This window comes from Tupaia chinensis, unplaced genomic scaffold (assembly GCF_000334495.1).
Source record: "Tupaia chinensis unplaced genomic scaffold, TupChi_1.0 Scaffold145870_1, whole genome shotgun sequence".
In the NCBI taxonomy this organism is placed as follows: domain Eukaryota; kingdom Metazoa; phylum Chordata; class Mammalia; order Scandentia; family Tupaiidae; genus Tupaia; species Tupaia belangeri.
The window spans coordinates 1,016,541-1,030,497 of record NW_006205727.1 but is presented as its reverse complement, the minus strand read 5'-3'; the positions used below and the strand labels follow the sequence as shown (position 1 = coordinate 1,030,497).

At 36.2% G+C, this 13,957-nt stretch overlaps 1 pseudogene; it reads left to right on the top strand.

Moving 5' to 3' along the window:
- Nucleotides 1–3,046: 3,046 nt before the first annotated feature.
- Nucleotides 3,047–5,469, top strand: LOC102472285 (nucleolin pseudogene; annotated as a pseudogene).
- Nucleotides 5,470–13,957: the final 8,488 nt, after the last annotated feature.

The following is a 13,957-nucleotide window of genomic DNA, read 5'->3' as shown; positions in this document are numbered from 1 at the left end:
TGGGCAACTGGGGTTTGGTTTCCAGGTCAGCCTGTACACAACAGAACACATATACAAGCTGGTGATTCTGGATGACTGAAAGAGCTGGGGTGGCAGGGAAGGATCATGGTGTGAAACTCTAGCAAGAGTATGTGTGTCCGTCTCTGTCTTTCATGAAATAAGCAAATAAATACGTTTTTTAAAAAATGAGGAGGGAATTCTCACCTGCCCTCAATACTCTCTTCTGGGAACGTTCCCTAAACTTTGTTATTACTAATAACTTCATCCACTCTTGATTGCATGCCTCATATTTCCAGACCATTATTTTCCAGCTCAACTTAATTCCGAAATCATCAATTTTACAGGGAACTACAATCCATTTCCCCAACACCTTTTCAACTGTTCTGCATGGTCCTTATGCCCTCATTCCCCTACTTAACAAGCTTAAGTCTCAAATGAATAAAGATACATGAAACCATGAAAAATATCAAATTATTTAGCAATACTAAATAATTTCTGAGTTAAGAAAAGGAATATAAGGAAATTTACAAAACGAGTCAAGTTAATGACTTTACCTATCATGCATTGCTAAGTATGTAGGATTCAAATAATAGCTCTAGCTACATTTAAATACATTAGTCTACTTAAATATATTTATTAGGAAATAAAAGTTTAAAAAATGTAGGATTGGCTACATTGCACAGTAGTAATGTATTGCACAAGAAATGCCAGAGTCTTCATAACAACCACAGTTGAATCCCAGACCTGGTCAGCCTGAAAGCTTATCAGTTATGAGCATTGGTGCCCAAGACTCAATAATCTGCAGGAATGAAGGAAGGGAATCACAACCTTAATAGACCCTATGCTCATATCTCTCCTTCTCTGTCACTCTCATATGTGTGTGTACACAGTTTTACATAAATAAAGGGGAAAAAATTAAAATAAATAAATAGGAAAAACATTGAACACAAAAAGTAGTAAAGAAATAGCAGTATGGACATAAAAAATCAAAGCAAGAAAACAAACATATGGGCCAAAATGCTAAAATGAATAGTAAGATAATAATAGAGTATATTTGGACAAAATGTGGCATGGTGGTTAAGGTGCTAGGCTCCCACCTGGCCAAGCATGATTCAAGTTCCAGACCTGGTGGCTGCTTTCTCATTCTCTCTTTCTCTCTCTCTTGAAGTGAGTGCACATGTCCTATAGCAAATTAATAATAACAATAATTAATAAAATTAAACAAAATAAATATTTTTTAAAAATAGAGAAGATTGGGACCAGCAGCTGGCATAATGGCTATGTCACCAGACTCTCATGTAGTTGACCACAGTTTGAGTCCTGGAACCAGTGGCTTAAACTCATGCCGGGTGCGTGTGCGTGCCCAAGATCCCAAGAGGAAAATGGAGGAGAAGGGATTGTGGCATGGCCATCCTCCCTGTGGGGTGATTTCTTGCTTTCTGTCTCTCTTTCTGGTGAGCACATGTGCCCTATAGCAAAACAAACAAACAAACAAAAAATCCTCAATCCTCTCCAAAAGAAAAAAGAAAAAAAAATGAGAAAGAAGATTAATATAACAAAATGCTGGTTCTTTGAAAATTTTAATAAGGTAGGCCTCCAGTAAAACTGATAAAGATAATAAGACAAATTAAGCAAAATACAGAATGAAAAGGAAGCAAAACCACAAACACAATCAAAATTTAAAATGGTAAGAGTATTATGAAGTACCTGATTCTAATAAATATAAATCCTCAAATTAAATGGATAAATTTCAAAGCTTAAATAAAACTGGCCATTGTTTAGAGAAATATAAACGTACCAAAACTGACACAAAAAGTTCTTCAGCAGTTGATCGAAGTTAGAAAAGAAATACCAGGGCTTGATATTAAGTTTATTAGCTATTTGGAAAAAAAAAAAAAAGAATTGGTCTTTACAATCTAAGAAAAACTGATATAAATTTCCAGTAAAAAAAAAAAAAAAAAAGAGAAAAAGAAAAAGGATGGTCTATGACCTGGTGGTTAAGATGCCTGGATCCCACATGGCCCATCCCAGTACCAGTTCCAGACCCAGAGGTATGAAAAACATGCTGGGACTCAAAAATCACAAAAGGAGGGAATAGTGGAGAAAAAAAGGACCCTAGTATGACCATGCCCTGAGGAGAGGTGCTTTGTCATTTTCTCTCTTTCTCTCTGTCTCTGGCATGTCCTCTCTCTCTCTCTTACTCTCTCTCTCTCTCATATGTGCTCTCTGGCAAATTTTTTTAAAAAAGAGAAGAGGAGAGAAATGAGAAGGAAGGGGGGAAAGAGGAAAGAGCTAATGAGGAAAGTCCAAAGACATTAGAGATGTTGAAACAGCAATAAGAAACCTCCACTTCCCAAAAGCTTCAGTCTACGGTGATTTCACAAGTAAGTTCTGCTAAACATGTAAGGAAGATGTAGTTGTATTTTGTAAAAGTTATATTAGAAAAAAGTAAAAGTGAAAGCTTTCTTTTAATCAAGTTCATTTTAGCAAAGTAGTATCATTTATACAATGGGATAAAAACAATAAAAATAACAGAAAAATTATACATTACTTTCACTAATAGACATACATGAAAACTCTTTTAAATTAACTGAATCTTTAAGTATCTTTAAAAAATTAATACTGAACCCATGCAGTGGTGAACTCATAACAAAATTGAACCCACATAGAAAGTTCCTGGATTCATACCCCAGGGTCCCTGTGCATGCTGTGTATGTGCATGTGTGTCCTGATCCAGGCTGGCAGGATCTCTCTGTCTCTCTCTGGTGAGTGCATTCATCCTATAACAAAAAAAAAAAAAGAAAAGAAAAGAAAAAGAAATTCTATCAGTGTAACTCAACACTTTAACAACCAAGAACAATAATGTTTACTTTAATCAATGCATAGAAAATATTTATAAAATAATATTTCATAAATATAACATAAATCAACCACTATGATTATAACTTTTAAAAGCTAACAATGGAGCTTTTTGCCTCAGTCTCGAGCTCTAGCTGTCAGCCAAGCATATGTGCTCTGGGATAGTCAGTGCCCATGGCCGCCGTCAATGTCGCTTGAGTTCCTCAAGTCTTGTCTGTGCCACTTGCCCACCTCACACGCTGCTATCATGGTGAACCTCTCTAAGGCTGGTAAAAAATCAGTCTTCGAAGGAGGTTATCACAGTGAAGATGAGGAAATGTCAGAAGATGAAGAAGAGGATAGCAGTGGAGAAGAGGTTATCATTTCTCAGAAAAAAAAAAAAAAAAAAGGCAAGAAGGCTGCCACAACTCCAGCAAAGAAGGTAGTGGTTTCCCCAACAAAAAAGGTTGCAGTTGTCAAACCTGCCAAGGAAACAGTGGTCACCCCAGGCAAAATGGCCGTTACCATACTGTCCAAGAAGACAGTTACACCAGCCAAAGCAGTCACAACACCTAACAAGAAGGGAGGCACGCCATGCAAAGCATTTGTAGCAACTCCTGGTAAGAAAGGAGGTGCCACCCCAGCCAAGGGGGCAATAAATGGAAGACTACAAAGAAAGTGATAAGGAAGAAGAGGATGACAGGGAGGAAGATGATGATAAGGATGAATTTGAGCCAGCAGTGATGAAAGCAGCAGCTGCTATCCCTGATTCAGAAGAGGAGAAGAAGGAGAAGGAGGGTGGTGATGATGAGGAGGAGGAAGATGAGGATGGTAAAGATGAGGAGGAAGAAGGTGAGTCTGAAGAAAAAGCTACAGAGACCACACTAGCCAAAGAAAAGAAAACTCCTGCAAAAATTATCTCTGTTAAAGCCAAGAGAATGGCTCAAGATGAAGATGAAGAAGATGATGAACATGAGGATGAAGATGATGATGAGGAAAACAGTGAGAATGAGGAAGGTGAGAAAGAAGAAGAACCTTTCATAAAGGCTCCTGGAAAATGAAAGAAGGAAATAACCAAACAGAAAGCAGCTCCTGATACCAAGAAACAGAAGGTGGAAGCCACAGAACCAACTACATCCTTCCAACTGTTTGTTGGAAACCTGAACAATAACAAATCTATTCCTGACTTAAAAACTGTTATCAGTGATGTTTTTGCTAACGATCTTGCTGTTGTGGATGTCAGAGTTGGTATATCTAGGAAGTTTGGCTATGTTGAGTTTGTATCTGCTGAAAATCTAGAAAAAACTCACTGGTTTAAAAGTCTTTGGCAATGAAATTCTACCAGAGAAACCAAAAGGAAAAGATAATAAGAAAGATCAAGATGCAAGAACACTTTTGGCTAAAAATCTTCCTTGTGAAGTCATTCAGAATGAATTAAAAGAAATATTTGAAGATGCCATGGAGATCAGAATGATAAGCGAAGGTGGAAAAAGTAAAGGGATTGCTTATATTGAATTGAAGACAGAAGTTGATGCATAGAAAATCTTGGAAGAAAAGCAGGGAACAGAGATTGAAGGGCAAACCATTTTCCCATTCTACACTGGAAAGAAAGGTCAAAATCAAGAGGACAGAGGTGGAAAGAATAGCACTTGGAGTGGTGAATTGAAAACTCTGATTCTGAACAAATTTTCCCACAATGCAACTGAAGAAAAACTTCAGGAAGTATTTAGAGGGCAACTTTAATTAAAGTGCCTCAGAGTCAAAATGGCAAATCTAAAAGGTATACATTAATAGAATTTGCTTTACTTGAATATGCTAAAGAAGTTTTAAATTCCTGTAATAAAAAAGAAATTGAAGGCACAGCAAACAGGCTGGAGTTGCAAGGACCCAGGGGATCAGCTAATACAAAAAGTCAGGCGTTCAAAACTCTGTCAAAGTCTGGGAACCAGCAGTACGCGTAATCGCGCTGTCGCTGGATTCCCACGTGGCTGACCGTGGTTCATGTCCTGGACCTGGTGGCTTAGAACTCACGCCGGGTGCGTGTGCGTGCGTGCCCAAAATCCCAGGAGGAGAATGGAGGAGAAGGGATTGCAGCATGACCATCCACCCTGGGGGGGGTGATTTATCGCTTTCTGTCTCTATGTCTCTCTCTGTCTGTAACCCTAAAAAAAAAAAAAAAAAAAAAAAAAAAAAAACCTCTCAAATAAAAAAGGAAAAAGGAAAGAAAGAAAACTCTGTCAAAGTCTGTCTGAGGATATCACCAAAGAGACATTAAAGGAGTCTTTTGATAGCTCTATTCGTGCAAAGATAGACACTGACCAGAAAACAGAATCCTCCAAAGGGTTTGGTTTTGTAGACTTCAACAGTAAGAAAGATGCCAAAGCTGCCAAGGAGGTCATGAAAAATGGTGAAACTGATGGAAACAAAATTACCTTGGACCAGGCCAAACCTAAGTACAAAGGTGACTTCATGGGTCATAGTAAAGGCAGAGGAGGCATTGGAGGCCAAGGTAGAGGCAGAGGAGGTAGATGTGGATGTGATGGCAGATACCGAGGAGGCTTTGAAGGGCAAGGTGGTTTCCAAGGTAGTAGAAACCATAAGCTACAAGGAACGAAGATGATGTTTGAATAGTTTTTCTATTCCTCTGTCTTACCCTCTTCGATTTGAAAGAAAGATTTCTGGAGTTGTTAACTCTGTTACCTAATCACTGAAAGAGCCTTCTTAGGACATTCCAAGACAGTGTGCAGTTCAGTGTTCTACTTAGAAAGCCATAGAAATAATGCTTTGAAGAAGATACTCTGGTTGGTTTTGACTGGAGATTCATATAAATTTTTTAAAGAAGTGAGCAATAGAGCTAACCTTTATCTATAAGTTTTGAATTTATATTGTTTCATTCCATTTACAAAGCCATTTTGTTCCTACAAATAGTTGGGGATTTTTGTTGTTGTCTGTTTGCTTTGCATTAGAGAATTGTAAAGGATAACAATGTTTTATCATGATTTTTGCTTCAATGATTTTAGAACAAATTTTAAAAATTCCTAAAAAAAAAAAAACAATCATGGATGGAGTCTTTCTTGATAAGATGCAAAAAACCTTATAGTGAATAATATAGTTAATGATGCAACATCATATTTATTTTCTTCAAGATGTATAAGAAGATAAAGTTGTCCATTTGCCTAACTATTATTAAACAGACTAGGTCTTTGCCAATGCTATAAGAAAAGAAACAAGATATGAGTCAAAAGGGGGACATTAAGCCTTCGTTATATACAAACTATATGATTAACTACTTTGAAAAATCCAAAAGTTTTAACAATTATTAGTGGTAAGAGATTTCAGCAAGGGGAAAAAACAAATTAAAAAAATACTTATAAATATTAATAGAATTTACTTCAGTAGAGATTATATTTCAGAATTATATATCTATACCCTAATACTATAGTTGGTTAGTGTTATCCTTCAGCTTGCGCTATGGACAGAATATACTTTCTTCCAAAGTGGTTTTGGCATTGGCCAATGTGACTTGTTTGGGCCAATGGCCTGCTTATGGACTGAATAAGAACAGAAGGTTTAAAGCTGCTGGCATGGTTCTGTTTAATTCTCTTGTGCTCCTGCTAGTTATCAAGAGAACATTCTTTAGCCAGTCAGTGTTCCAAGGAAAATAAAGAGATATATAAAGCAAACATGCTTACAACTTGTAGCCTGAAGCCAAGTCCGACTGATCTTAGCCAACTCCTGCTGAGCCCTAACAAACCTACAGACTCTTGAGAGAAAATAGACATGTTTAATTCTGTAAGCCACTGAGATTTGGATTTCTCTGTTATACCTCATTATTGTAGAAATAACTAGTACAACCAGAGTGATAAAAGTTTAAAATATAACTAAAAATGAAGATTAAATGTTTATTATGCTGAGTCAATGAGCTTGAGATTCTTTTTTACTTATTGTTATTGTGGTAATATGCGATTAAGAGAGACAGCAATATTGAATGAAAATATAACAGAAAATGAAATTCTAATCACAATAGCAACCAAAAGCTACATTCTTATATATAAAATATCTAGGAAATGACCTGATAAAGAATATAGAAACCTCTATTATGTAACTTCTACCATTAAATATTCACTCCATTATGAAACATAGATCATATTACTTAGTCATGTAACAGAAGATAATATAAATAAACAGAAGAGCTTTCATTAATTTAATTGTAAAATGCATGTCCATGTTTTTAGAATATATCTAAATAAAATATATTAGTTATGTTAGAATGGTAGTCTGTCAGTGGAAGAAGGAAAGCGGGCATGGGAAAAGGAGACAACAGGCAATTAATTAAGAGAGCCATAAACCAAAGAGTTACCTCAATCCTCTAGACCTAAGGTCTATTAAAACAAATATTGAGTGCAAAGTATGCCTATTAAAAAAATTAAATACTAAGAAGATATGGTTACATAATATAACTATACAATACAATATTTCTGAAGCAAAAAAGAACTTGGTTTCTTTTTGATGAATTAATTATTTACCAAAGTAATGCAGAGTAATTTTTTTTCTTAAAAGTTCTCATTCTATCTTTCTACAAACAACTATTTGTGTCTGACTATTCAGACACCTGGTTCTGTTCAAGTAAGAAGCACCTATAATTTTGGCATCTATGCATATGAATGAACATTATCACAATCATGAATTCATGTAAATGGGCTTTGAGAAGTTCAGGGCATACTTTACACCTATAGTTGGATTATGATCCATAAAAGCTCAAGACAGGGGAACCAGCAGTTGGCATAATGGCTATGTCGCTGGACTCCCACGTAGTCGACCGCGGTTCGTGTCCTGCACCCGGTGGCTTAAAACTCACGCCGGACGCGTGTGCATGCGTGCCCAAGATCTTGAGAGGAGAATGGAGGAGAAGGGATTGCGGCGTGACCATCTCCCCGGGGGGTAATTTCTCGCTTTCTGTCTCTCTGTCTCTGTCTGTCTGACGAGAGCACGCGCCCTATAGTGAAAATCTCTCCAAAAAATAAAAAAATAAAATAACGCTCCAGACAGCTCCTTAGTTTCAAAAGATATGTGGTATTTATTTCAAAGTCCAAAAGAGATGAGAAGATAAGAAAAGACATTTAGAGAGAGAACTGAGCAATTTCTTTCTACTTTGAGCACTAACTAGGGCTAGATGATGTTATGAGAATGGATTCTCTTGATGAGATGAGGGACTTTATAAAAAGAGACACAAGAAAGCTTCCTTCTCTCTCTCTCTCTCTCTCTCTCTCTCTCTCTCTCTCTGCCATGTGATGACACAGTGAGAAGGTAACCATCTCCAAATTTAGAAGAAGGTTCTTAACAGAACTTGACCATGCTTGAACCCTCATCTCAGACTTCCCAGTCTAGAACTGTGAAAATTAAATGTTTGTTGTTTAAGACACCCAGTCCATGACATTTTCTTTCTATTTACATCATCAGGAACAAAGACAGAGCAGGAGTTGAAATCTGTAAGGCAGAACCCAAGACAGGGGCTAAAAGCAGGATACTGAAGACAGGTTACAACATAATTTTGCCACACAGCTACTCTGTACTAGCAAGTATAAGGTGCAGTTAGAGAGATGAACATGAGCACTCTAATACTAAATTTACTCACTATGCCTCAGTTTTCAAATAATAGTCCCTATGTCACAGGGTTTTTGTGAGGATTAATACTTGGAACAGTGCCAAACATATAGTAAGCACTTGCTAAATAGTACTTATAATTATTGTTAATAACAACATTTTTTTCTCAGTTCCTGCCTTTAAATCAGGAAGAGCCAGCAAGTTCTAACAGCTGGTAGTACTTCCTGAATGATGGTGGGTAAGTTATATCAAATCAAGAAATGAAAAACAGAATTCTATCAATTCCAAAATAAGTGTGTTTCTCTAAAATTAAATGTATACACTACACATCTGTTCTCAAAGATATTAGTTTTAAAAATCCAATAAAAACATTAAGTATGATTGTCCATTATTGAAATTTAAAATGTCTTCTTAAACAAAGAGAGGCTGGCTATATCCAGCCACTGTGGGGATAGTGGGTCTTAATCACAGTCCTTTCTAAAGTTCAGTTCCACCTTACCTTTGTGTGACCTGAAAAATATCATTTGATGTCATTTTCTCAATCAAATCAGCTGCCAAACTAGATGAAATCACCTCCTTACAGACACCCAAATGCTGTCTTTAATCTAACCTGCATTTGGTAAGAACATCTTTCTCCCTCCGCAATCAAGGAAATAGTACTTGATATCTTAATTGCTGCTATCTGCAGAAAATGCACACACCTGTTGACAGATTGGCTCAAAACAATTTTTAAAAGAAATTTCAAAAGTAAGACAGGATTCTTAGGTCAACATCACTCAAGACAGACTACCGAAAGGAGGACCCATGCCCCAATTTGACTGGATGCTTTTTGAAGAAATACAGGTGCAAGTCACTGTTCTTCCTGTCTGACATGTGGTCTTCACCTACTCAGACAATATTAGACTGGAAATCCCACAGAGACTTGCCAGTCATCTCATTGGGACAATAGTTCTAGTTTTGGAATAACAACTGGATAATGTATTTATAAAAGATGAAGATTTTCTGCCTTGACAAATGATATACATTTATAAATCCATTCTTAAGTGGACACATATTGTAAACAGGCAGGTCAGCTTAGCAGGGATATCCTGCGAAATGTTTTTAATGGATATACAATTAAGGAACAAGATTTCATGGTTTTTCTCGATGAAATTGTTTTGTAACTACCTTCAAATCCTATAGCTCAAGTTTGTATGTTGAAGCTTCTTCTGACCTCAGGAGAATTACGGTATTCTCTAACTCCTACTCCAAGCATTTATCTCATTCTGCCTTTTCTTGGTTTTCCCAAGTCTAATTTGGCCAGCTCTACCTACATGTGTTCAGCTTTGCAGTGATTTATTTCATATGTTCCATCTGCTTTTTTTAATTTGGCATTTGTTCCTATCATTCCCATATGTCAACAGGTTGCTTTGAAGTTAACTGTCTTGTATAGGTCCCCAAGATAACCACCATGAATGTGATACCAGGGAAAATAGTTTAGAAAAATAATCTTAGTATTTGAATACTCTAGTTAGTGGGAAAAACAAAAACAAAAACAAACACCTCATTTCTTACGGATTCTTAATTCTTGTATAATGGCACTTGCAAAACTTCTCTCCTCTTCTAGACCCTAAAGGTATCAGCTACTTCTGTTTCTCATACAAATCTTCAGTTTTCTTTTCTGTTCAGCCTTAACTCTCTTTTTAAGTGATACTGCTGTGTCCTTCATAAATGCTATTAGCCCAAAGTGGAAACTTATGCTAGTGGGAAGCCTTTATCACTAAACTACATATAGCAACATCTCAACACTCTTTTCTTACTTTTACGGATCCCAGAACCAGCTACACTTATTCAGATCCTTCCTCTTATTAAGGGCTGCTGTTAAACCATTTGAATAAATGTTTTAAACTTTTCTTTCTTTAAGAAAAAATATATACTGGTCTTTCATTTCTGGAAAAGTCACACCATTTAGAACTGAAGGTGTATTAATTTAACCAAAGTTCTCTAGAGAAATGATAAGTGATCTAAAAGACTTGGTTCCCATAAAAGATAGAAAGCTATCACCCTTGTTGGTGCTCAATCAATGATGCCTTTGTTTGACAAAGTACTAAGGCTGTGTAAATGCGTGATAATATCTAGGTGAAAAGTGAAAAAGCAAAAATCATGTTCCAGCAGTTGATACTGAGTAGTCGCATATGAGGTAGAAATGCTGCTCTTTTAACTAATCATTTTGTTATTGCAGCCTCTGTGTAGATAAGTTTGTATAGAATTTGGCATAAAGCATTTTCCAAATTCTCTGATTTCTTTGACTACAGTTTGTCCCCTCTGAAACTCATGTTTCAATTTGATTGCCAAGGCAGCAGTGTTGAGAGGTGGAACCTTTAAGAGGTGGACTTAGAGGAAGTGTTTGGGTTAGTCGTTGGTGCTGTTCTAGTGAGTTCTCATTCTCAGAGAATACATTCCTTCTCACTTGAGTGGATTGCTATAAAGTGAGGTGCACTTTCATGTTTTGCCTTTCCTCATATGCCTGTTCTCTCTTCTGCTTCTTGGCCCCATTTGAGGCAGCACAAAAGCTATCACCAGAAGTCAATCAGAAGGGACTGCCCAGTCATAGACTTCTCAGCCTCTAGAATCAAAAGCCAAAATAAGCCAAAATTAGCCAAAAGAAACCTCTTTTCTTTATAAATTACCCAATCTTAGATAGTCTACTACTGCAGCATAACACAAAGACAGTCCACCCAACATTTCTCCTGACAAGGTCACTTCTAATACTATGTCCATCCCACAAATACAACTGAAGCTTAGCAAAATGGTTAAGTTTAATTTCCTCAGATCCAGGATCAAAGAGTGGTGTGGATCTAGCTTGGTTCGTCACTGAAGCATTTTAACCTAATTGTAGGATTACAAACAATGGGTATTTTATACAGAGTTGCTTTGGTTACCTTTTTTAGAAAAGGGATTTTGGCAGCACTCTTCAGAACAAAGTTGTTTTCTTGTCTGTGGCCAGGAAAGCTTTACAACCGTTTTGATTTTTACGTGTTAGCTTGTTAGTTCTTTGATAATATTGGACAAACATTACCTTTGGGTTTTCTGTGTTGCTTGTGAGTAGTTGCTGAAACTGACCTGCTTTTTAATGCAAACATGCTTGACTGCAACAGACAATGGAAAGTCTGTTTGCAACCTAAGCAGGGCTGGATGCAATCTTTCCCAGTGGGTATCTATCATTTCAGGTGCTGCTGAAGAATTTATCGTAGAATTTTTATTTTTCAACTGTTTGTTAAAATCACATACCAAGTCAAATTTAATTAGCTATATTCATCCGGCAGATGGTACAGTATTCTATAATAAAATATAAATTCCTTTTCTTAATTGAGTAATGCATTTCATATGATCTCTTTTACAAATTTCAAAACTAATTCTCTTCAAACAGGCCTGCACATTATTTGGATGCAGGCCCAAACAGGTTAAAATTGATTTAATACTTTTCTCCCAAAGAACATTATGTAAATGAAAGTTAGTCAGCCCTGAGTGGCTTATTTTAATGTCTGCTTCTACATAAATTACATCTGCATCTGGGAGAAAGTGGAGGGAGTAAACTTAAATTATGTAGGAACAAGTTTCTGAAACTTTAAATATAACATATTATGGTCATATTTAAATAAATTTAAATGGTTTCACAAAGGAAGAACTCAATGTCCATTATCAGTTTTTTTAAACCATGTATTTGATAACATTAAATAGATTTCTGATAGATATATTAATTTTCCTTCCAGAATAAAATAACCTGAACATTAGAGTTGAATGGGAGCTGTACTTATCTCTATATGATACTTGGGTAAACATCTATAGCACCCAAACACAAATTTTGGAAAACATAGGATAAAGTGGTATATTACATTCTTGATAGTTCTTTGGTTATTGTTACTTTTATCCTCTGGACTCAAAATACATTTTCTTTCTCTCCTAAAAATTGTTTGACTGCTCTAGGCATTTTCCCACTTCTTTTTTTGGTGGAATTTGGAGCATGTATCAACAACTCATTTAAGTGTACACATCAATCCATTGAATGCTGGAATTACATTTATCTATCTCTAATTTCAGAAGTGACACATAACCTGTGCACATACTGGAATTACTCCATTCCAGTGCTAGTACAGACATTAGTAACTGATCATAATACATATGGCTTCTCAGTCTTCCATGACAAAGTCTTTTAGTCATTCGTTGAATTCTATTTGTCATCATCTTCTAGACCAATCTATTTATAAGCCTAAAGACTTATAGTAGAATTCTTTAATTACAGTCATGAAGGTAGCTGAGGTCCAGGCTAAGGCTAATAAGTGTCTCAACCTCCAACCAAATATTTTTCCTATTACGTTATGCTATCTTCTGTGTGAGAAGAGTCTAGTACAGATTATTTAAAAGGAAAACAAAAAACCCTTTTTACTCTACTCTCTTAGATTCAGTGTCCAGAGCTTGAGGGTTAAATTGACAAAAGACATAACAAGAGAAGAAATGATACAATGTTTATACTGATATTTTAACATGCATGGGATATTCACAGAAAAGAAATAAAAACTCCAAGAAGTAGTTAGACTCTTGAGTTTATATGCCATTTTAATGCTGGGCAATAAATTGTAGAGAAGTGACTAGTCAAAGAAAAGGGGATTTGGGCTTCCTAAAAGTGATGAATTGTGAGAAAGGCACCAGGAAACATATGGGGAAAACTAATGGAAGATAAATTTTTTTTGTTATTATTTATGATAGAGAGTGCATGTGTGCATGCTTAAGAGAAAAAAAAATAATAAACCCTTGACAAAGTCTCATCTTTCGCTAACCCTTCAGCTCCTCAGGATGCTGGGGACACTTGCATTTGGACCTACTGTGTTTTCAAGCCAACCTGGGATTTGACCTATGGTAGCCGTGTGGCCTTGAGACTTGCAGAGCAGTTGCATTACCAAGCACTACAGTGGCTGAGCTGCATTATAAGTAACGTTTGTTTATGCAGAATCATGTTGGTATAACTCACATCCAAGGCAATAAGTGTCTCCTCTCCCAGATACAGAGAGGTATCTTTCTCAAAAAAAAAAAAAAAAAAAAAAAAAAAAAAAAAATTATGGTCTTCTTTTAGGGAAAAATAAAAAAGGCAGAATTTTTTTCTTGTTGCTCTTTAATTGCCTTCATTTCAAAATAATCCTTATGCCCAATTCCATCTTTAGGGGTATCATCTCTTAATGCCCTTGAAACTATAAAGATACGCAACAACTATGGTTCACATTGTTTAGTTAATTTAATGAATATAAAGCACCAAATAATCCCTTATGCGCATTGACCAGCTCCCATCTCTACTTTACTCTCTGCACCTAGGCCCTACCACTTCAAGTTTCTACATGACAGCTTCATCGGTCTTTTTAAATGATCTAATTTTTTAGTTTCTCCTTTAATTTCCAGGTGAAAGAGATTCTATGTGCCTAAGCCTTATGAGTATTTGTTATGGATCTGTTCATTCAGGCTCTGCTATTATGTGGTTTCCTTA